Source organism: Salvelinus sp. IW2-2015, linkage group LG23 (assembly GCF_002910315.2).
Source record: "Salvelinus sp. IW2-2015 linkage group LG23, ASM291031v2, whole genome shotgun sequence".
In the NCBI taxonomy this organism is placed as follows: domain Eukaryota; kingdom Metazoa; phylum Chordata; class Actinopteri; order Salmoniformes; family Salmonidae; genus Salvelinus; species Salvelinus sp. IW2-2015.
The window spans coordinates 37,346,131-37,352,384 of NC_036863.1; positions in this window are offsets into that span (position 1 = coordinate 37,346,131).

Here is a 6,254-nt window from a genome sequence, read left to right on the forward strand (position 1 = left end):
GCTTAACAAATGTGTTAAACCGTGGCCCAGAGTCAGTGGTAACAATAACAGCGTAATGAGTAATGTTCACAGAAAGAGAAAGTGTTTTTTCTTTCTCATCCCTGAAAAGTCCTGGCTGAGGCGTGTTTTATATAAGAGCCTGTATCACGCATGGATGACCAATGATGCCTCTGCTTCCTTAGCCTCTCTCTCTCCACAAACAGTACAGTACACTCACATCAGCAGCTCCTGTCCCTCCAAGCCGTACAGTGGTCCACAGCCTTTCACCTCCTAGTACCAGCCTCCCCCATTCCCCACCTCTCCACGTGCTCTCCCTCCTAACCGGTTGCCCACCTCTTTCGATGATCACCCTAACCCTAACCCTAACCCTAACCCTAACCCTAACCCTAACCCTATCAGCAGCACTACAGGGCTTCTTTGTTTCCAAACAATGAGACCACCAACAGCTATTGTACCACCAATAACAACAGAAACAGCCTCTCTGGGTAAGTGGCCATATGGCCAAGGCGGTTTACACACTAAAGAGGAGATAAATCAAAGGTGGGTGAACAGACCAGCATCGCTGATCTGTGGAAAGGATCCAGCCCTGTATTCACAGAGCACTGATGTTTTCATCAGCCTTCCTGTGCACTCCAATGGCTTTCCCTGGTACTTCCAACTACTTGGATGGGAATTATGGTGTTTTTCCTTGCCTTCTATTCTTTACTTACCATACAACATAGCCCACGTAGTGTGAGACTGGAGACCAGCTGGAGTTCCCTAATGATTGACAGGTGAAAACATTCTGTGGACATGGCACATGCCATGACTGACTCCCATTTAAGGAGACAGGACGATAGGGAACAGTGATCTGAATAACAGTGAGCATCCCTGTCCACAGTCACTGGCAGTCAAATGGTCAGGTAGGGACACGATCTCGGCGTAACATCAAAAGGACATCTAAGCCTCTGTGCCCCTTTCCATTGGTTTGGTTTATTGATTTGCACCCTTAACAAGGAAAGTGTCTTCAAGCATGTAAACCTTTAGCAAATGGGGCACACTGTTCGAGGGGTCAAAGATTAAATTGTTGCATCTCAAAAACATTCAGAGCAAAGAGGAAAGAATTGTATAACATGACAAGATGCCGAGAAGAAGATGACTGCATGAATATTAGGTTAAGAGACTCAGAGCAGACCTAGAACTGGACATCAGCTGTGTGTCTGGTAGAGGTTTAATCAGTAGTCCAGCCAGCCATCGTCTCTCTCTGCCTCCACTCAGAATTCGCCATCAGTAACCACGGTGACAGGCCAGCAACAACAAATAAGAGTTTGAAACAACATGAGCACACCACACAAACCATAAATGTTGTGGTGCCATTTCTGATTTTTCTTGAGCAGAATATGCTCGTACAAATTGATTCAATTTCACTCCATGTTAAACTGTGTCTAGACTGGTACCTCATTCCTTCAACTCAATTACTATCTGACATTTTTAGGATAACTGTGCAAACGCAGTGTATTGTTTTCACATAGACTTGCAGGCATACCCACAGATTTCAGTTAGCAGTGATGCAACGAGCTGTAGAAATAGCACAAAGGTGATTCAAACCCAATATATTTCTTTATCATTGTTGTTTTGTATGAGTCTATGGAACACTGCAAAACCATACCAAACCACCTACATTAACAGATGTGTGAAAGGGGGTTTAGGTTTGGGCACCAAAAGCAGTCAATACTGTATTGACACTGTATCCTCCCTCTGCCTCTTCAGTCTATCCAAGTCAATATTTAGCACACCTCCCCTCTGTCTTCATTTACCTCCTGACAGCTATCCCCAGCAATGCTACACAGATCATGTAAATCATACAACACAGTAACTGATCGTTGATATACTCTTATGTTTGAAGTTTTCATAATGGCCCCCAGACCGGAAAATCGATTCAGTGCCAACATTCTAATACTGAGACTTACCATGAAGACGATCTCTTTAAGGTCAAGTAATGTAGCTGTCTCATTGACGTCAGCTAACAATGTAATATAATAGCATTGTCATTTGTCCAGGTTAGATCGTGGGGCTGCTCACCGCCAGCAGATAGCAGGGGGGATGAGAGAGGAGCAGCATACTAATGAAGGGAGCATTAGAGAGAAGTTACAGAACACCTGCAGATCACCCCTGAGGTTCTTACACTAGAGAATCCCACTGAGCACAAACTGATTGAATCAACGTTGTTTCAATGTAATTACTCAACTTATTGTGACGTGGAATCTACGTGGAAAATACATTGGATTTGAAAAAAAGTAATACATTTAAACTGTTGTTTTGAGGGTGAATTTTCAATTAAATTTTATCCCCTTTTCTCCCCAATTTTCGTGGTATCCAATCGCTAGTAATTACTATCTTGTCTCATCGCTACAACTCCCGTACGGGCTCGGGAGAGACGAAGGTCGAAAGCCATGCGTCCTCCGAAGCACAACCCAACCAAGCCGCACTGCTTCTTAACACAGCACGCCTCCAACCCGGAAGCCAGCCGCACCAATGTGTCGGAGGAAACACCGTGCACCCGCCCCCCTCGGTTAGCGCGCACTGCGCCCGGCCCGCCACAGGAGTCGCTGGAGCGCGATGAGACAAGGATATCCCTACCGGCCAAACCCTCCCTAACCCGGACGACGCTAGGCCAATTGTGCGTCGCCCCACGGACCTCCCGGTCGCGGCCGGCTGCGACAGAGCCTGGGCGCGAACCCAGAGACTCTGGTGACGCAGCTAGCACTGCGATGCAGTGCTCTAGACCACTGCGCCACCCGGGAGGCCCCGTAAAAAACATTTTAACATAGACAAACCTTAAAATATGTGAATTTGTACCTTTAAAACAACGTCCGATCTTTAACATTAAATCCACTATATCAGACAAAAAGCAATGGGCTGGGCAGCACCTCCTACTGGAGAATTGATCTACCTACAGCTACCCTTTGGTCTCCCATCCAGGGGTTTAAGCAAGCCAAGCTTAGCTATAATATTTATCACTGACTATCACCGATGTGCTGTGGTGAGAATGCTTGTTGAGAGATCTCCACTTAAAAATTAGATATATTCACTGTTGCTATGGAAGACATTCCAAAGGGTAGGTTTAACAGAGCAGATTATATGTGACCACACTTCATCACTCATATAACATGATTATATTTAGGCCTTCAACAATCAACAGCTATTGTTTCAATTCAACCCAGAATTCAACTAATAATAGACAAAACAATAGCCTAGGGTTTCAAGCTCTGGCTGATTAAAAAAGTAATGACATTTTGTGATATTGAATTGTGTTTGGTTGTCAAAACAAGCAAATATCAACATTTGAAGGAGATGAATCTTCTGCTTGGCTAGTTCCATCTGTGCCACTGACTTAGTCTGGCTTTAATTCCAGTTTAGTGTTTTTAAATCCAGTTTAGTGTCTACAAATGAATTGATATGTTGGATTCAAGTCTCCATCACAACCAAACATCAAATTTAAAGAATAGGATAAAATCTAATCAAACTTAATCCACATTTAAAGTTTGATTTGATTTGACTTTGATGTTTGGTTGAGATAGAGACATGATAGACATGATAGAGACATCCAGCATATCAATTATGAATTTGTTGACATCAGCTGGAATTAAAGTCAGTGCCACAGATGGAATTATCGAAGCAGAAGATACAGTAAATATTTTAAATATAAAACATAGCCTCTATTAATTTATTGACAAGTTAACAGATTATATGTTGGATTCAAATCTCCAATTTAACCAAATATACAAGTTAAAGAATGGGATTAAGCCAGTGGCAGAGGTGGAACTATCCAAACAGTAGATACATCTCCTTTATAGGTTGATATTTGGTTGCATTGTCAACCAAACACAGTTCAATATTACCTTTGCAATACAGTAAATAGCCTGAAGCTTTCTTACAAAATAATGTAACATTCAACCTTAAAATGACTAACACATCCATGGCCACATTCCTTGTGTACTATACTTGTCATCACAGGTCTGTGGAGATCTTCACAGTTGCTGTAATAATCTGTGCAGAATATCGAACGGTATCATGTACTTTTAATGTAATCTCAACTACAATCCAGGCCATTTTGTTCCGCTATTACATGTCGCACAGTCATAACACATACATCTGATATATAAATAAACAACATATCTGACATTGTATTCCCATTTGAACTTTGGTGTGCTTTTAAAATGGTTGAAAGCACAGTCATAGACATGTGGGTGAAAATACAGTTGAAGTCGGTAGTTTACATACACTTAGGTTGGAGTCATTAAAACTCGTTTTTCAACCACTCCACAAATTTCTTGTTAACAAACTATAGTTTTGGCAAGTCGGTTAGGACATCTACTTTGTGCATGACACAAGTAATTTTTCCAACAATTGTTTACAGACAGATTATTTCACTTATAATTCACTGTATCGCAATTCCAGTGAGTCAGAAGTTTACATACACTAAGTTGACTGTGCCTTTAAAAAGCTTGGAAAATTACAGAAAATGACGTCAYGGCTTTAGAAGCTTCTGAGAGGCTAATTGACATAATTTGAGTCAATTGGAGGTGTACCTGTGGATGTATTTCAAGGCCTACCTTCAAACTCAGTGCCTCCTTGCTTGACATCATGGGGAAATCAAAAGAAATCAGCCAAGACCTCAGAATAAAATTGTAGACCTCCACAAGTCGGCTTCATCCTTGGGAGAAATTTCCAAATGCCTGAAGGTACCACGTTCATCTGTACAAACAATAGTACGCAAGTATAAACACCATGGGACCACGCAGCAGTCATACCGCTCAGGAAGGAGAGGCGCTCTGTCTCCTAGAGATGAACGTACTTTGGTGCGAAAAGTGCAAATCAATCCCAGAACAACAGCAAAGGACCTTGTAAAGATGCTGGGGGAAACAGGAACAAAAGTATCTATATCCACAGGAAAACGAGTCCTATATCAACATAACCTGAAAGGCCACTTAGCAAGGAAGAAGCCACTGCTCCAAAACCGACATTAAAAAGCCAGACTACGGTTTGCAACTGCAAAGATCGTACTTTTTGGAGAAATATCCTATGGTCTGATGAAACAGAAAATAGAACTGTTTGGCCATAATGACCATCGTTATGTTTGCAGGAGAAAGGGGGAGGCTTGCAAAGCCAAAGAACACCCTCCCAACCGTGAAGCACGGGGGTGACAGCATCATGTTGTGGGGGTGCTTTGCTGCAGGAGGAACTGGTGCACTTCACAAAATAGATGGCATCATGAGGGAGGAAAATTATGTGGATATATTGAAGCAACATCTCAAGACATCAGTCAGGAAGTTAAAGTTTGGTCACAAATGGGTCTTCCAAATGGACAAGCATACTTCCAAAGTTGTGGAAAAATGGCTTAAGGACAACAAAGTCAAGGTATTGGAGTGGCCATCACAAAGCCCTGACCTCAATCCTATAGAAAATTTGTGGGCAGAACTGAAAAAGCGTGTATGAGCGAGGAGGCCTACAAACCTGACTCAGATGCACCAGCTCTGTCAAGAGGAATGGGCCAAAATTCACCCAACTATTGTGGGAAGCTTGTGGAGGCTAATTGAAACATTTGACCCAAGTTAAACAATTTAAAGGCAATGCTACCAAATACTAATTGAGTGTATGTAAACTTCTGACCCAGTGGGAATGTGATGAAAGAAATAAAAGTTGACATAAATAATTCTCGCTACTATTATTCTGGCATTTCACATTCTTGAAATAAAGTGGTGTTCCTAACTGACCTATAACAGGCAATTTTTACTAGGATTAAATGTCAGGAATTGTGAAAAACTGAGTTTAAATGTATTTGGCTAAGGTGTATGTAAATTTCCGACCTCAACTGTAGATAATAAACAAAAGTGAAATACACAAAAAATGAACCATAAACACTGCACTCAAAAAAGTTCCAAAAGAATAAAGACATTTCAAATGTCATATTATGTCTTTTTTACAGTGTTGTAATGATGTGAAAAATAGTACAAAAGGGAAAATAAAAAAACATAAATATGGGTTGTATTCACAATGGTGTTTGTGCTTCACTGGTTTCCCTTTTCTTGTGGCAACAGGTCACAAATCTTGCTGCTATGATTGCACACTGTGGTATTTCACCCAATAGATATGGGAGTTAATCAAAATTAGATCTGTTTTCAAATTCTTTGTGGGTCTGTGTAATCTGAGGGAAATATGTGTCTGTAATATGGTAATACATTTAGTAGGAGGTTAGGAAGTGTAGCTCAGTT